This window comes from Sapajus apella, unplaced genomic scaffold (assembly GCF_009761245.1).
Source record: "Sapajus apella isolate SASKATOON/1434 unplaced genomic scaffold, GSC_monkey_1.0 scaffold24, whole genome shotgun sequence".
In the NCBI taxonomy this organism is placed as follows: Eukaryota; Metazoa; Chordata; class Mammalia; order Primates; family Cebidae; genus Sapajus; species Sapajus apella.
In genome coordinates, this window is record NW_022436964.1 from 19,708,235 (window position 1) to 19,728,053 (window position 19,819).

The 19,819-nt window shown below is 34.7% G+C and overlaps 1 protein-coding gene and 1 long non-coding RNA gene across 10 annotated transcripts in view; both read right to left on the reverse strand.

The window, feature by feature from the left end:
* Positions 1–19,819, reverse strand: part of RFX3 (regulatory factor X3) — a 295,708-nt gene that overhangs the window by 136,802 nt on the left and 139,087 nt on the right. The window lies entirely within an intron of this gene.
* Positions 15,158–17,311, reverse strand: LOC116559861. The gene is made up of 2 exons (XR_004272661.1): positions 15,549–17,311; positions 15,158–15,461 (listed from the first exon to the last, which is right to left on the reverse strand). It is a non-coding gene; the product is annotated as an uncharacterized LOC116559861 (long non-coding RNA).

The following is a 19,819-nucleotide window of genomic DNA, read 5'->3' on the forward strand; positions in this document are numbered from 1 at the left end:
ATTTCTCCCAAAATAGGCTGGCATCAAAGAGTAGAAGCTACTTGGAAAAAGTAAAGCAGGTTTCAAAGGCAAGAGGGGGAGTGTGTCTGAGAGCAGGAATGTTACTCAGGAAAGATTTAATTTAGAATTTCTCAGTGACAAAACAGGATAGATATTACATAAAATAAATAAACCTATTTTGTGAATTAAAAGAAACATAGTAACCATTACTTCTTACAAAGTGATAAAAGTGAATAATATTTTATCAGGATTATAACACTGTCTTAGCATTATTTCCCTTGGGTCCCAGCAGAGCCCACTGATGCTGATTCTACTAACCTAAGTGATAACTTACAGGGAAAAGCATTTACCAAATAATACTATGGTGACCAGAAAGAGCAAATGAGCTAAAGATGTCAAGCTTACTGCAGTATTAGGAGAGATCTTTGTAACAAGAGACTCCTCTAGTCTTTCTAATAATAAATGAAACTACAGAAACATAAAATATCAATAAATGTAAGCAGCACATCAAAATATGTAACTGCACGAAATTAAGTTTGGCAACTCTAGACAGACTATAGAATATGTACTTTAAATGTACTTTCTGGTGTGAATACATAGATACAGATTCATACTTATTTCCGGTGTCTATTGATATTATGCATATTTGCAGGAGAGTAAAGACATTGGTTCTTTCAGGTTACAGTTCTAGAAATTACAAAAATGAATTATTTGTTGGCAGCCAAAGCACTATAACCTAAATAACAGAACTTCTTACTTATATATGACTATTAAATTAGTGTTAATGCTATTATTAATGGTGATATGCAATAGTATTTAATTTGATCATTGCAAAAATCCTAAGGTGAAATAAAAAGAAATAGGAAAGAGAAGTCAAACCGTCAAAATTTTGCAAATAGTGGCATAAATACAAAGATATAATGACCACTCACAGACATAGTGTCAGCTGGCAGTGATTCCAGATCATCTGACTCTAATCCTAGAATTCTTCCCACAATACTAGTGTTTCCCCAAATATGGGAATAATGGCATTGATAGTACAAAGGCAAGGCATTAAATAACAATAAATCATATACTAAAAACTTATCTCTATTTTCAATTCTCTTTAATATCACTCTGCCTCATCAAGGAAAAGGTCTCGTCTTTACCACGTGTAACAATTACTAATTTTTTTTTCAATTTGAAAGCAGTCACTTAAGTAACTGATCAGATGACAAAAATACTCATGGGCTACACCTTAGCTCATCTTCTAACAAGCCTGTTGGCCTGGTCTTCCCTGTTGCCAGCATCACCACCTTTTACAAAATGGGTGGTCTTTTTCTTCATTCCAACTTCTGGAGGAGTTAATGTGAAGGGCCGCAGGAAGTTATTTGCTTCTTTGAAGTGCTTTCCAACTGTATGGATCTCATGAATCAAATCCTCCAGGCAGATGATGCCATATTTACCAAGAGATCAAACAATCAAAGTGTTATCTGTCAAGGCAATTAGTATCTTATTGATTTGGGCATAATCATGCTTGTAGATTAATTCATTTACTGACTTCAGATTTGGATATCCCCATGCAATATATGGCTCTACAATCTTCAGTATGTTTACTGAAGCCTTCTTGAGCTTAACCAAGGTTCTAATGAAGCAGCTACCCAAATCCCGTAAGTATTATTTCATTTTTACTATATTCAGTTTTATGAATATAAGATAAATCTTATATTTATGTCAAGAGATGTTGGCTTTTCATTTTAGGTACAATGTTTTGTTTTAAATTAATTCTTTTATGGAATTTTATAGTAAACAGGTAAAAAAAAGTAACAATATAGTGGGCATCTTGGATAAAGCAAAAATTCATGAGGGAGTTTACAAAAGATTGAACATTAGAAAATACTGCACTGCATATCATACGCTATAAATTATACTCTTCATAAAGACATCAACAAAAGACTTCTACTTTAGAGATTTACATTTCATGCATGAATTAAAACAGAAATAGCTATTCCATTATGTCAATTTACTATTCATCTAAATCCCTGAAGAAAAGAAAAAGAATAATGACCATAATACTCCTCTGCAAGGGTAAAGTTAATTTTTAAGCAAACTGCTAGTATATCACCTACTTTTTAGGAGCATCGCATTTTACTGATCCCAATATTCTGATAACAAAACTTATACATAAACACAGTTTCATAAAGTATTCGACAACAAAGAAATAATCCAAGTAAAATGCACTTGCATCCTTTATGCTCACACTTCCTGCTATTCCACTTCACAGAGATAATGTCTAACCACAGGATGGTATACATTCCTCTAACCCCCTACCAATAATTTCACCCTCATGTGTATATCTGTGTCTGTACTAACTAGGAGAGTTAACACTAACTGCCACACACATAACCTCCCAGAGCCAACTAAAAAGTTACCTAACTTAGAAAATGTTTCTAAGTTACCTCTCTAACTTAGGATTGGGAGGCTGCCTGTGTGAGTTAGTGGTGCAGCAGGCCCTGTTCCACAGGCTCACTTGGGGACCCTGGTTAAGAGGTTCCACGACCTTGTAGTTGTGTCACTATGAAGTAGGCTTGCAGGAGCTGAGGGACTGTAGAAGCCTACTTGCTCCTAACTGTCTTGGCTCACAACCAATACATGGTACTGTTGCTCACAGCACACTGTTGAGAATATGCTACAGGGCCCAACATAAATACAAGGGAAACACCATAGGTGAGCATTTCATGCCCCTGATGTAGTATCTTCTTATAGGAAAGTATATATATGAACCAGGTGAAATATGTGTATTTTCCTACTACTTTTTTTTTTTCACTTAACAATGCATCTTTGGAGCTGTTTCCAAGTGTGTGTATATGTGTGTGCCTGCACACACACATACGTGAATCAACTACTTTACTGGTTTCAGAGTACTCCATCATATAGATGAAACTTATTTAACTATTTTACTACTAATGAACATCATGAGCTAAATTTTCATTTATACAGTGATGCGCTTATTTATTCCTGGTCTGGTATCACTCAGTTTTTACTACCATAACTGTATAGTATCTTCTGAGATTAAATAAAACAAGTCCCTTCTTTATTAGTAGTCTGTGTTTTTGGCAAATTTTCTTTCCTTCCTTCCTTCCTCCCTCCTTCCCTCCTTCCCTCCTTCCTTCCTTCTTCCCTTCCTTCTTCCTTCCTTCTTCCCTCTCCCTCCCTCCCTCCTTTCTTCCTTCTTTCCTTCCTTCCTTCTTCCTCCCTCCCTTCCTTTCTTCCTCTCTCCCTCCCTCCTTTTCTTTTTCTTTCTTTGTCTGTCTCTCTCTTTCTCTATTCTTATGTAGATTCTTCTCCATCAACTTTAGAATCAGCTTTTCACCTTTCAAGAAAAGTCTGCTAAATGTTTCAGTTGGATCCTACTGAAATCATGCATGCATTTGGGAGACAAATGAATTCTTTATAATAAGGAGCATTCGCCATATATCCCTTGTAGCACAACTCTCATTTTAAGATTTAGGCCTTCTTAATGCCCTTTCATATGTCAGTTACATGCTTCACTCTAGCTCACTGGTTATGAAGATTAATAATAGATTTCAAAGTGGTATGGTAAGCAGAATTCTAAAAATGCCTCCCCCTCAACCAAGATTAGAAACTAATTCCTGTAACTTGTGAATACAATAAGAAATCCCTCCCCGGATTATATTACATTATATGACACAGCTGACATTAAAATTAAGTAGGCCTGCTCTAGCCCATGAGCCCTTAAAAATGGAGTGCTTCTCTGGCTAGTGGCAGCAGTCAGAGTCAATACATACAGCCATATTGTTGCTTTGAAAATGGAGGGGCCACAAGATAAGTAAAGCAGGCAGCCTCTACAAGCAGAGAACAGATCCCATCAGACAGCCAACAAGATAACACAGAGGCCTCAGTTCTGCAATTCTACCAACAACTCAATGAGCTTGGAATGCATCCTTCCCCCGGATCTCTAGACAAAAGCCCCATGTGACAGACATATTAATTTCTGTTTAGTGAAACATAGAACAGAGAACCCAATCAAGCACCCCCAGACTTATGACCTACAGAAACTGTGAGATAATAAGTAGGTGTTATTTTGAGCTACTAAATCATTGCAATTTAATACACAGCAATAAGAAACTAATCCAGACAGGCTCCAAAGGAATGGTTACCAACATTTTACACCTCCATGGGTTTTCAGCATTCCCCAGAGAAAAGAAAATAGACTCAGAACCACTTCCCCTTTCTTTGCTTTTATTGTCATTGACATTCCCTAACTAAGATTAACACATGTAACAACCTAAATCCTTAATTTCCTGCTAAATGTTAAGGCTTTGGTAAAATAAAAGGATAATTTCTCCTCAAAAAGTTTGAGTATTTAAGTTATAAGCAAATTGAAAACAAAAAAAATATCAAAGGACAAGATGAAATCTCAGTCACAAGTAAAGTACCTCATGAAAACTCAGGAGAATGCTATCATCAAACCCTAGAATCTAAAATCTATTTCACAAGATGTTAGGATATATAAGATAACAAGAACTATTTCAGTGTTTTATCTACATACATGCAGTGACTACAATGTTTACAGATTTCAATTGGTAAATTAGGAATCAATCCACAACCTCAGTTCCACTAGCATAAATTGTTTTACCGTTGTCCTTCTGTCTCTAAATGAAAATACAATACATTCCATAATATATTACATTTCAAAAACTTTTCATATTCTAAGAAATATTACTGTGAAAGCAGTTTAGAGATATCCAAACTGATATATAGCTGATTTCTGTAATTTTCAAAAAGACATCTTAAAAGAAAATTTTAATGATACCACGATGACAAGACAAAATAAAATGTTTCAATTTGTCTGTGTGGTTCTATTCCATCTGAATCCTTTTTAGTAAGATGTGTTGCATTTAGCACTTGTATGACATTTTTAAAATGAAAGAATAAGGTAAAGCAATAAAAAGTTAGTGAATAATGAAGATAATTTCAATTTCAAAAGGGCTGAGACCAACAGAGTTAAGTTTTAGAATTTGAAAAAATCTAGAGAAAAGTAAATGTAAAAGGGCATTGAAATAATTTAAAAATAAGAAAATGGTCTTACAAATAAGATAGACAGGGATCTTATTTCCTTAACTGATTTTCTTTGATGTCTCCATGGTTTTTGGCTTAGTAAACAAAAGATATCATTGATATAATTACCAAAGTGTCCTGTACATTGATGTAACAAGTCTCAGTCAATTGACAGTCACTGGGAATGTCTCGCCACCTAAAATCTATCACCCACCTTCCTGGAACCTCACAACAAAGAATGACTCCTAAGTACTGTTGTTTATAATGTGAATTAGATGACAGAGTTAATTTCCATGTTCTGTCATCCACTTACATCTTAGTATTAACTAGCTTCCTTGCAAAAACAATGCTAGTTCTGATGTAGAGAAGAGAAAGAGAATTTTATTTTGTAAGTAAGCTCCATAAAGTCAGGAACAATGTCTATTTCTTCTATACTACTTATCACAATTGCTATTAATAGTACAGAGGGAATCCTTAATAAGGATTTGGTGAAGGAAAGGAGGAAGACACAAACTGAAATATGACAAGTAGCTTTGAGCTTTCAAGAAAAAAATCACACAGGCAATTGGCACACCAGGGGAAAAAGATAAGAAGATAGTGAAGAGGGCTGAAACTATTCTTGTTTTAGTCTGTTCAGACAGCTACAGCAAAAACTGGGTAATTTACAAACAACGATTTATTTCTCACAGTTCTGGAGGCTGGGAATTTCAAGATCAAGGCAGATTCAACATCTAATGAGAGGCTGCTTTCTGGCTCATAGACTACAACTTCTTGGTATGTCCTCACACAGTGGATGGAAAGAGGGATCTCTATAGTTTCTCTTTTGTAAGGGCACTAATCCTATTCATGAGGAGTCCATCCTCATATCCTCATCATTTCCCAAAAGCCCCATCTCTTAATATCACAACTTTGGGGGTAAGGATTTCAACATATAAATTTTGTCCACAAACACAAACATTCAGACCATAGAAATTCCCAAAGAAAGTAGTTTTTTTTCCTTATTTCCTGACATGCTTATTTAATACCTCCACCCATATGCTATTTTACAAGAATAAAATTTATTGAAATGGCAGACATTAAAATTCTACCATAAAAGAACTGCTTCTAAAGATGTAAAAAGGCTTTGTAAGCACTGACAACAAATCAGATAATTACTTAGATGAAGAATACTTGTATACTAGTGGAAGCAAATGATATTTTGAAGCCAAGAACAAATGACTATAGAAATAGATCACAAATTGCTGATGACTAATTTGGGGCTGAATTAATGACCAATTACGTTTAGAGAGCATTTTTTTTTTTAAGATGGCTGATTGGACATTTCAAATTGTTAAAAAAAAAAAATTGAATGATCCCTAAAGCAAGTTATCAATGAGTACATGTAGGTAATATGTAGGATTCAGTTTAATATTACACTACAAAATACTTATTAAAAAGTAGTATTGGAAATTATATTTTTATGATTGCTTTTTCTAATCATAGTATCAATATTCAGTCCCTTGCCTACTCAGTGGTGCAAAACAGTCTTCAATAAATTGACAACTCTTTCATTTCAAATCTTCTATTAAGTACATGATTTTAAAAAAATGAAAAAACTTACTAATTATACAATCTGTGAATCAGAACAGAGTTTGTATCTGGGATCGAGGGACAGGGAGGGTAGAGATTGACTGGGACGAGCCACAGGAAAGTTTTCTAGAGTGATAAAAATGCCTTGATTGAAGTCTGGGTTATACAATCACTTCTCAAAACACAAAAACTGCATAAACTGAGATCTCTGCATTTTAATGTAAATAAATTATAGCTTACTAAAAATTAAAAGCAAAGAAGTACATAAAATATTTCTGCTTTCTCTACTATATAAAATACATGCTTATACAACTGCAAACTGAGATTTAGTATTTTATTTTACAATGTCCAGATAAGTAATTCACATTGGTGTGTGTGTCTAGGACATGGGGTGTTTCCCCTCAGAAAAGTGAACACTAATTTATTAAGTTTCTTATAATGACATATGGTCACAATAGAAGGATAAAATGTCTGTGGGAGTAATGACCAAGAATGAAATTAAAAGCAAAGATTCTTGAAATTACTGTTTTAACATAAGATGAATCCTTTTTTAATAAAACAAAATAATTACTCAATTATTTTAATGTTTAAGGGAAAGACTAATTAGAAGCAAAGTCATTCAATTTATTCACCATTGTATATGTATCACTGCAAGGGAATATTATTAGTTTGCTATCAAGGGTAAGTTCTCTAATCATCAGAGTTGCCCGTTTATAATTTACAGTGGCTTCCATTTTCAAAAATTCAGATGCTTTAGTCCATAGTGCTACCAATTGTCTTTTTTTATTTGCCAGTGGAGTTAAGATAAAGCAAAATAAATTTAGAGACTTTAAAATAATGTAACCAGTTCCATTTCTTTAGCAGCACAATTAATTCTTCCTGTTTAATTGTAATACTTTATTTATATTAGAGCAAAGTACTTAGGATTAAATGAGTGTTTCCACTTATACAGCTCTAATATATATTATAATAACTATCAAATAATTGATATAGACATGCTATGACTTTGGGGATAATTTCAGTGATTTGTATAATTAAAATAATTTAAATTACTATTCAAATGATGATAATTAATAAATTATGAAGTTTTACATGTGGCCAGAAATTTAAATTATATAAGACTTCTTTTCAGTAATTGTATTATCTTGAAAAAGTAGTTATAGAAAATAGACTCATCAACCACTTAAGCAAGATGAAAAGATGCTGGAGGAAATCCAAGAAAGAGTAATATAAATTACTAAGTGATTGGGCAATAGCATAACAAAGAAAACCTAAAATGATTTGGGTTAGTAGAGAACAGAAGGCTAGGGTAGAAAGTAATAATAGTCTTTATTCAAATAGATGAAGGAATACTATGGGAACAGACACTTTCAGCGCTCTGCCCATTGAGAAAAGGATCTAAAAACAAGCTCAAGTAGCAAGGGGAAGGACTATGTTTAGGTACCAAGAAAATTCCCTTTGCAGTTTCAAGACTTTATAGCCTAATAACAAAGGTGGCTATAAATACAAATCTTTGAAAATGCTTAGCAACAATAGAGATTACCTAAGGTAGTCACCTAGTACCCTTTTTGTCTATCAGCACGTCAGCCAGCAATACCAGGAAATTAACCACTCCTGTAAGCATCTGCCTATGACCAACATAAATAAGTGTATAAATACCATAGGCTTCCTCCACCCTCAAGTTAGGGTAACTCTAAGATGTGGGATAATACTGGCTCCCAGATTTCTCCACTGTGATAATTATCCACAGTTGTATCTTGTATAATAAAAACTGTTGAATAAAGCCCCTCTCTGCCTCATTTTCCCAATGTCCTACCACTATTTCCAGGGATTACATCCCAAATAAGCTACTTGTACTCAAATCTTTGTATCAGAGTCTGCTTCTTTAGCACCCAAACTAAGGCAGTATATATGCCATCTCCACGTAGCACCTGCTATGTTTCTTTTTTTTTTTTTTTCTGAGATGGAGTCTTGCTCTGTCACCCAAGCTGGAGTGCAGTGGTCCGATCTTGGCATACTGCAACCTCTGCCTCCCAGGTTTAAGCGATTCTCTTGCCTCAGCCTCCCAGGCAGCTGGAGTACAGGCACCTGTCACCACTTCCAGCTATTTTTGTGTTTTTAGTAGAGATGGGGTTTCACCATGTTGGCCAGGCTGATCTCAAACTCCTGACCTCAAGCGATCTGCCCAATTTGGCATCCCAAAGTGCTGGGATTACAGGCTTGAGCCACCACCTGGCCTCACCTCTCATCTTATATATTTAACAGTTCTCCCATTTTTTCCTTAAATCTCTTGGGAAAAACAAGTTGCAAACACAAGAAAAAAATGGAAAACTACTATCTTCTATCTTTTATTGTTATACTACAACACTAAAAACCACATCAAAACAGCTATTTAATACTAGCCATCTATTGTTGCCATATCTCTACATTTGTATCTCTAAGCTTGAATACTGATTGCTATTTTTAGATGTGTCAATAGGTATGGGGGAAGACTAGCAAATATTCACGAAGTTTTACAGATACTCCTCACCAAAATGACCTCACTGACTACTCCAAGAGAATGAGAGAGAATGGATGAGGGAATAATCTCCTCACTCTGCAATTCAATGTCTTCTTAAAAATCAACTGAAGTCCATCTTTTATCAGATAAGGATCACTTCACATCCCAATATAACAAAGATTCCATACATCAGACAGTATCAAGCTACTGACTAGATAACCTGAGAAAGCTAATTCACAATACCACCCAAAACAAATTATTACAGATCTCTTAAGATTTCTTTGACCCCTGTATAGTTTAAGAAAACTGTTAAATAGGGAATTAGAAATTTTAGTCCTAATTTCCTGTGTGGCTGCAGCCAATGCACTTCATTTCCCTGGGCTTCAGTTTCCTCAACCTTAAAATAAGAAAGTCAAAGAGATCTGTGTTTTCTCTTCTGTTATCCTCCTGGCCCCTTCAGCAATAAAAGGGGTGGAAAAAAATTGAAGCTCTAGGTTTCCCAGTCCTGTGAAGTTCTGGGAAGATCAATTTTATTTACAGACCTGTTTGCCAGAAGCATGAGGACAAAAAGTATAACATGAGGAGAAGGTGGAAGATTAGGAAGTGAGAAAGAAAAAGAAAAATGGGCTTTGAAAAATACAAGTACCGGCCAGACGCAGTGGCTAACGCCTGTCATCCCAGCACTTTAGGAGGCCAAGATAGGCAGATTACAAGGTCAGGAGATCAAGACCATTCCTTGCTAACGTGGTGAAAATCCGTCTCTACTAAAAATACAAAAAATTAGCCAGGCATGGTGGCAGGCACCTGCAATCCTAGCTACTCAGGAGGCTGAGGGAAGAAAATCGTTTGAACCCAAGAGGTAGAGGTTGCAGGAGACCAGATTGCGCCGCTGTACTCCAGTCTGGGCGACAGAGGGAGGCTCTGTCTCAAAAAAAAAAAAAGTACCACTTTTCATTCATTAGGATGATTACTATCAAGAAAACAGAAAATAAGTGTTGGTGAGGATGTGGAGAAATGGGCACTCTTGTGCTCTGTTGGTAGGGATGTGAAATGGTACAGCTTTTATGGAAAACAGTATGGCAGTTCCTCAAAAATTTAAAAACAGAATTTAAAAATTACCATATGATTCAGAAATTCTGCTTCTCAGTATATACCCAAAATAATTGAAAGCAGAGTCTGAAAGAGATAATTACATAGTCTGTTCATGGCATCGTAATTCACAATAGCCAAGAGGTAGAAGCAACCCAACTGTCCATGGAAAGAGGAATGAATAAACAAAATGTGGTATATATCCACACAATGGAATATTATTTATTAAAATGGAAATTCTGATACATGCTACAACATGAATGAACTTTGAGGACATTAGGCTAAGTGAAATAAACCCAACACAAAAGGACAGATACAGTATGATTCTACTTATATGGGAACTAGATAAGGCAAATTTATAAGAACAAAATTATAACAGCAGTTATCAGGAAGTGGGGAGTTGTAACAGGTACAGAGTTTCAGGTTTGCAAGATGAAAAGAATTCTGGAGACTGGCTGCACAACAATGTGAATGTAATTAACACACTGAACTGTACGTAATTAAAAATGGTTAAGATAGTAAATTTTATATTTTATCATTTTTTAAAAATACAGGTTAAAAAAAAAAGTGGACTAGATAACATTTAAGATTTCTTCCAGCTCCATTCTTCAAATTAGCATTAACAACCTTTACATAATTTATCATTGTCATGATACAAGGTTCATGAACAAAATTACAACAAAAAATTATTTATCCCATAAATATGATTCACACTATTGGCAATATGTACATTATAACCATTAATCTATATGATCCAAGAAATGAGCCTCTGTGACTAACACTCAGGCTCTCTACAGAGATTCACTAAAGTATTACCTAAATTTTGAAAATCTTATGGTCAAATAGAATATTCTGCAGATTGAAGATTACTACTGATCTCTTTCAAAGCTATCATCTCCACTTTGAAGGTCAGTAATTCCCAGTCAGAATTACTGGAGTGTGCCTTATAATCCTCTCTGGTCAGACAGTTATCAGGATGAGCTGCACACACGTCTGCCATTTTACTTTGATTCTGATCCCAGTGAGCAAGACCTTACTTACCATGGTGTAGCTTATGTGTCTTATCTAACTCTGTGCATGGCATGCTGTGGCCACATTTAAATTTATTCAAATTAGCATACCATCTACCCATAAATTCTCAAGTTTCTCAATACAAGCTGATAAGATTTCTAAAATTAATTTCACATCATTTTTAGTATTTCATTTATTTCTTACCAAAAACATGACCTCATTTACATTACTTTTTCATTATTAAAGTTATTTCATTCTTACTCTCCTTGGTTTTACCTTGAAATTTTGAAAGATTACTTACACCTATGTAAGTGTACTATAGAAATCCATTTAATTAGACACAAATTAGGTACTTACTATTAAATAAAAGTAGAAATGGAAGAATAGTAGGCAAAGATATTAAAATATATCATTGGTCAATAAGTACATAAGAAGATAGTAATGTTAGTCACCAGAGAAATGCAATGAAAACCACAATGAGATACCACTATGTAACTCACTTGCATAGCTAAAATTAAAAATATTGGCAATACCAAGTTTGACAAAGATGTCAAGCAACTAGAACTCTCATATACTGTGGTGATAACAAGTCTGAAAAACAGTTTGGCAGTTTCTTTTCTTTTCTTTTTTTGAGATGGAGTCTTGCTCCATCACCATGCTGGAGTACAGTGGTGCAGTCTCAGCTCACTACGCCCTCTGATTCCCCGGTTCAAGCGATTCTCCTGCCTCAGCCTCCTGAGGCGGTAAGATTACAGGCATGTGCTACCACACCCAGCTAATTTTTGTATTTTTAGTAGAGATGGAGTTTCACCATGTTGTCCAGGATGGTCTTGATCTTCTGATCTCATGATCCACCTGCCTCAGCCTCCCAAAGTGCTGGAATTACAGGTTCAACAAACATTTATCACAGAACCCACAAGTCTACTCCTAGGTATTTACCCATGAGAAATAAAAACCTATGCCTGAAGAATACATGAATGTTCAAGACTAGAGACAACCCAAATGCTCAACAACAAGTGAATGGATAAACAAACTGTAATAAATATTGGTATAATGAAACATTATTCATCAATTAAAAATAAACCACTCATATACACAATAACATGGATGAACTCCCAAAACATGGTGAGTGCAAGAAACCAGACACAAAAAGAATGTATTTGTGAGATACCATATTGGAAAGTCAAATAAAAGTTGTGGAAAAGACGGGACTCCATGTTTGGATCCCCTTCCATGAACACTCCCTTCGTAGAAGATGTTTTTCTCTATCCTAGATTTTCCCTCTGTAGTCCCCTTCCACACTCTTTCGTGGAAGCCTGTCTTCCCCTCCTAAACTCCATCTCTCTCTCTAGTCCCTTCTACTCAGTGTGCAAACTGCTCTCCTCTCCTGGATTCCATCTTTCTCTATTCCCTTCCACACAGTGTGCAAGCTGCTTTCCTCTCCTGGATTCCATCTTTCTGGATTCTCTCACTCAGTGTGAGAGTTAGCTGTTTCTTTCTCTCTCCTTCTCCTGTTTCTCTCTCTCTTTAAATAAATCACTTTCTATTAAAAAAAAAAAAAAGTTGTGGAAAAGACAAAGCAATCTAAATAACAGAAAGCAGATCAGTATTTTCCTAGAATTTGGATGGGGAAGAGAGGTACTAACAAAAATGAGAGAAGTATTTGGGATAATGAAAATGTTCTGTATTTTGATTTTGGTGATGTTTATACAGGTATGTATGTTTTCAAAAACTCATCAAACTGTACACTTAAACAGGTGGAATTTATTACATGAAAATTATACTTTCTTCTTAGAAACTTTTTAGTTCAGTAGTTTCCAAATGTTTTTGATCATGTTCCCATCTTAGTTAAAAATATTTACTTATAAATTATATACGTGTTTACAAATATAGGAATCACAAAATAAAAAGCTAAAAATCAAATATTTAAATATTTCATTAATTGAGGCAACTTCATTCTTTAATTTTATAGCACAATATATATTTGGGTAAGAGTTAATAGCTGAAAATAATACATATAATAGACATAAATCCATGTGTCAAAACTATTCTTAGTATTTGGAACTTTTAGAGCCAACTTCTTATTTAGGTAATTTCTTTAAATTGTTACATGACTGTCAAATAATTGAACAGGTACTCATTCTGCTCTTTTCTTGTTTCTGTTTGCCATATTAATGCAATCTTCAATCTGTAAGCTACACGTGGAAAAAATAAGCCACTTGTCAATATCATGAAGTTAGTTTAAATTTTGACTACATAATCCATTAATCCACCTTGCTGAAAACAGAGAATGCGACAAACAAGTTGCATTTTCGCTCCTCAGGATGTCTCATTTATATATATGATATGTATGATATACATATAAGTTTCTATATCTTGGCTATATTTCTTATTTTTAAGTAAAAATAAATGGAAACAAAAATTCTCATACTTCTTTATTCTTTTCTTTCTTTCGACGGAGTTTTGTTCTTGCTGTAGAGCAAAACATTACTGGAGTGCAATGGCGCAATCTCAACTCACTGCAACCTTTGCCTCCTGGGTTCAAGCGATTCACCTGCCTCACCTTCCCGAGTAGCCAGGATTACAGGCATATGCCACCACACCCACCTAATTTTGTGCATTTAGTAGAGACAGGGTTTCATCATGTTGCCCAGGCTGGCCTCGAACTCCTGACCTGAGGTGATCTGTCTGCCTCAGCCTCCCAAACTGCTGGGATTACACGTGAGCCACCATACCCAGTCTTCTTTCTCATATTCTTATTGCCCCAACCTGAGATAGAGATGTTCCATATTGGATACACCAAATAGTGACTGCTTACACTATTCAGAAACTATAGTTTAAAAATTGGAGTGTGTGTGCCTGCACATATTTAACACTAAACATGTAAATAAATTACTGTCAATTTAGAAGGCAACTCAGTCATAACCTAATTCACTCATTATTTCAACAAACATTTACTGAGCACCCATTATGTGCCAGACATACAGTGCATGTAAGGTTGGACTACAGTGGGAGCAAAGGGAGACATGGTCCCCGGATCATCAATGTACGATATAATTTTGGGGAGAAACACTAATTACATCAATCAATTAAGCTCCTGCTAATGAAACAGTCTGTGAAGGAAAGGTACACAGGCAAGGAGAGCGTATAATGGAAAGTTAACCTAGATAGGATGAACAAGAAGGCTTCCCTGGGACCACGACTGCTGACCTCTAGTGTTCAAAAATATTATTAAAACATGAGCAAACATAAAGTGAGGTATAAACAAGGACAGTGTGGGACCAGCTAGTACAATGAGGTTGGGCTTTTTGTATTCAATTTCCCTGTGATATCACTTAGCTTTAACATTTTCATATTAAGATTGGTTCTCTTTTTCCTCATTAGTGCACAACAATTAAAGTAGTTCAACCTAGCACCAAAGAGATCATAAGCAAATATGAAACACACTGAAATTGAGTGGCAATCTCAGTTATAATGTAGTTATTCAGCTTATCTATTAATAGATTCAATTTGTGGTTTCATTATAAATTTTATCTAAATAAGCACATACACCTACATGCATGCACAGAGATAACTGAGAAAACATCCATGTGCCACATGTTGAGAAACACTACTCTGCCACCATTTGCCTACTGCCAGTTCTTAGCAGAGTATGTGACATACAAATCAGTAATTTGTACTTCTATCTGTAAAATGCTTTGCAGTTTGCAAAACACCACTACAACAATTTTTTTTAATTTTATCTTTATAACCCTTATGGGCTATTTATTTATTTGTTTTTAATTATAGTTTTAGTTTTGAGACAGAGTTTTGTTCTTGTTGCCCCGGCTGGAGTGCAATGGTTTGATCTTGGTTCACTGCAACCTCAGCCTCCCAGGTTCCAGCGATTATCCTGCCTCAGCCTCCCAAGTAGCTGGGATTACAGGCATTTTTTGTATTTTGCAGAGATGGTGTTTCACCATGTTGGTCAGGCTGGTCTCAAGCTCTTCACCTCAGGTGATCCACCCACCTTGGCCTCCCAAAGTGCTGGGATTACAGGCATCAGCCACCAGCACCTGGCCTCAGTATGGGTAAATTATCTCTCAAAGATAAGAAAACTAAGACAACTAAGACTGGGTAGTACCCCGAAGAAGTACTGCCCTCTCTAGTAGAGTTTCTAGTAAAGTTTCCCACAACATCCTCTTCCCATCAACTGACTCACTTCTTTGCTCCCACATCCCCATATGTATACCTCAGGTATTACCATTCTCTATGTCATCTTCTGTTTAACTTCCATCAACTGACTCACTTCTTTGCTCCCACATCCCCATATGTATACCTCAGGTATTACCATTCTCTATGTCATCTTCTGTTTAACTGCCAGTCTCTTTGACCTAACTGTCAAAGTTATATCACAGCACCAAACAGGTTCATGGCTCATAACAGATGCTCAACCAGTATCATAAAAAGTGAAGCTCAACGAGGTTGAAAGTGATTTACTCAATATCTTATAGCTTATAAGTGGTAGACCTGGCATTCTGATTCACCTACCTCTCATTAGGTCAAATTCAAGTCGCTATCCCTTTAGTTCACATCTCTAATATTTTAGGGCAATCTTATTATCAATTCATAAGAAACAGGGCAAAAACTACATTAACTGAACACTAACTTGAAGTATTACCAATCAAAACAAAGATAGAAATATAATTTAAGCTCAAACATTAATAATATTTTCCACGTGAAATAACTTGTCTACTGAGATTTAACACAATTACTTAAAAACCATCTAATTAATTAGCATTGTTAGTAACGCTATTTTTATACTAGGCTTTAAATTTAAAGAGTATGGATTTGTTTTATTACACTAGCTTCTCTAGATCACATTTTTCCATGATAAAGTTTCTCAACTTCTCTGATGCACTCTTGCTTTGTTATTTTTTTGTATCTAATATAGATATTTTTAAAATTAGATATTTTTAATATCTAATTAAAATAGTTAAAGAAACACTCCACTTTTGTGAAATGCATTTCTGAAAGTGCTTGGGAAAATTAAACATAATCATGAGTTTTAAATATTATAACTATCTACCAAATCAATGAACCCATAGGCAACAAACCCTCAAAGTCAGGGGAAACTCAAATTCAAGGAAAAGCCTTAAAAATAAGCCCAAAACAAAGACAAAAAAATTCCCAAAATTATTGGTAAAAAGGCTTTTCATAGACTAATTATGTTATTAATGGTCATAAACAGGACTGTAATTGATGATCTTATCAGTCCCATAAGAAAAAAATCCATGAATAAATTATTACTGGAATCTGAAATTTAGGTTTGTTCAAAGTAAAATTAATTTATTTGGTATCACTTTCCAAAAAGCTTCAGAAATAATTTTGCTCTATAATTTCAACATACAGATTATATACATTTGTTTACAAACAAAAGAAACATGTAAATCTGTATTATGGTTCAATTTTGCTAGTGATAAAAGTTAACTTGAGATTCACAAATGGGACAATGCTTCTTAAACCTAACTATATTCCTAAGTATTTTTATTTGAGAATATACTTCCCTTCTTCATATTTTCTTATATATATCATTTCCTAATTTCTCTTAATTCTACTATTTATAAATAGCTGAAATTATTACTAATAAAAAAGCACAGATTAAATAGGATCCAAAGCTATCAATACTTATTAACTCAGAAACACCAAATAATAGAGGGAGATAGAGAAAAAAGAATCATGAAAAATCATGCCCTTGGTTAGCTAAGTAGATTTATGAGAAACAGCTTGACCAATCTGTAAGCCAGAAATAAAAAATTGTATATATTAATACTTTCAGTTTTGAGCCTTATGTTTTTTGTTTGTTTTTTCAACTGGAGCATGTTCCACTTTCATCCATTTGACACTTTGAGATTAATATATAAATTTATTATACATTAGGGGAGAAACAAACTCTGCTCTATCCACTGTGTCCCCCTTCAATGTGTCACCCAGGCTAGAGATGCAGTGGTGATCACAACTCACAGCAGTTTTAAACTCCTGGGCTCTAGTGATCTTCCTGCCTAAGCCTCTCAAGTAGTTGGGACAACAGGCACATGTCACCACGCCTGGCCTGAGGCTTACTTTTCAAAAAATCACTTGTTTTAAAACTATACTTTGAGCCAGGTACGGTGGCTCTCACCTGTAATCCCAGCACTTTGGGAGGCCACGGTGGGTGGATCACGAGGTTAGGAGTTTGAGACCAGCCTGGCCAAGATGGTGAAACCCCATCTCTACTAAAAAGAAAAATACAAAAAAAATACAAAAATTAGCTGGGTGTGGTGGCATGCGCCTGTAATCCTAGCTACTCAGGAGGCTGAGGCAGGAGAATCACTTGAACCCAGGAGGCAGAGGTTACTGTGAGCCAAGATTGCACCATTGCACTCCAGCCTGGGTAGACAGAGTGAGACTCTGTCACAAAACAAAACAAAACAAAACAAAACAAAACAAAACAAAACAAAATATATATACTTTGTAGAAATAAAAGATAATCTTTTGAAGCAACATTTAAGAATTAAAATTATAAAAAGATGAAAAGCTGTACCTTTGTATTTAATTCAAAAATCTGTATTCTACCCCATATTCAATAATAAATATGTCAATTATAATATGAATTTGGGTGTGTTTAACTTTTCAAAAGAATGCTGATCAATTGATTTAATTAATCTAGCTTTTCTTAGAGATTGGAGTACAAATTGTAGGCCTTTAGCCTACTAGGATATATATCATATTAATTAAAACAAAAATCAAAGCCACAAACTGGCTAATTATAATTTTTTAGACTAGTACCTGATTTCTAATTTTTCATGCTTTTGTCTTTTCTTGAGAATCATTTAGTTCGTATTTTCTAGTAATGAGGTTTGTAAAGCAGTCCAATTGTACCACCAATTCCTTATACACACCTGTTTTAAAAATAGTTCTTTAAAATATCTGTAATTCTTAATTATCATCTGTTATATGTGTTTTTCAGACAAATTTATTTTCTTGATAGTAATTATCAAGATAAGAGTTGATGGGAAATGTAAAGAACATTAGGTAAAACCCCAAAATTTGTTTTTCTCTAGGTATTTTTGTAGGTGACAATAAAGTGGCTTAAACTGGATACTCTTTTGAAGAGCTCTTATTGCTTAGAATATATATAGCAAACTTTCAGTTTTTATTTATTTAAAGATAAAATACTAAATAAATACCTATGTCTATTGAATACTATTTATTAGTAGCTCATATTGTCACTTTTTGAACTTATTTCAGATTGGCAAAGTTATTTATTTTTAAATGTTTTTCTTATAACTTCAGATTCCGAGAAAAATTGCAAGAATTATACAAAATATTTCTTTCTTCAGATTACCCAGATGCTAAAATTTTAATACATGGATTTTATCATATTTTCCTTCTTTTTTTAGGTTCTATATTTATTGAGTTTAGATAGGGCACAGGAGGTTCAAGGATCACTTTTTACATTTGCTATTTTGCTCAAATAGTCCTTTATATCGTGGGTGCTCTTCTTTGCTTTACTACTTTTGCTTGTGACATTTCTTGATAATGCACAGTGATTGATAGAGCTAAAATTAATCCTTCTTGACATAAAGTATATTATATTCTTTGTCATGGGTTTGCCATGTTTAGTACTGCTGTCAGAGGGCTTACAGCACTTAACAGTTTATCTTGTTTAATTCATCTGACTGCTTTATCTCTGGAAGTAGAGCTTAAGAGCTCATGAAGTCAGATGACTTGAGTATGACTCTTGCCAAAAAAAAAAAAAAAAAGAAGCCATGGCTAAAGGAAGGTAGATTAGTTAAAATATCAGACTTAAGACTTAGCACTGAGCTACTAGGCATCCAGGACAAAGAGAGTGGCTCCAGTTAGCTCTAATTAGAAAGCCTATCAGATCATAACAGCTGTAAGGAAAATGAACCATCAGAGTTTTTTCAGAAATGTTTTGACTAATGTTAACACGAGTTTTGTTTTGCTTTATTTTGTTTCGGGTAGCGAGAGAGTATTCTGCATGGGGATGGGGGGTTTCTGGTAAGCAGGGAAACTGATAAATTCTAGAAGATCTGTAAAACTTTCAACATACATTTTCAAATAAAATAAAAAGGCATAATTTTTGTATCTATTTCTAAAATCAGCCCTGGATTTTAAGAATGGTAAAATAATTATTTTTCAGGGATAGAAAAGTAAGTGTTATATTTAATTAACTCTCTGACATAATGGTCCAACTTGATGACCAATTCCTCTGACTACAGAAGAACCAGGAGAGAAGATGATTCTGAAACTGTGTTCCATAAATCCCTAGAGGTTCCACAAAGGCATGTCAAGAGCTGCTATCAGGGACAAGAGAAAACTCGGTGAGCAAGGCCCAAGTCCTTTCCCCTCCACACACACAATGATGCCATCAGAATACTTCATTGTTTGCATTATTTAGTATATTCCTCCAACACATATTGAGCATTTACTACTGACCAAGTATTTACTAGTTTCATGAAAGAGTCTTTGAAAAAAAAGAATCATTTACTAAACAGATAATATGTGCCCCACTCCTGAAAGCAATGTAACATCAACCTCACACAC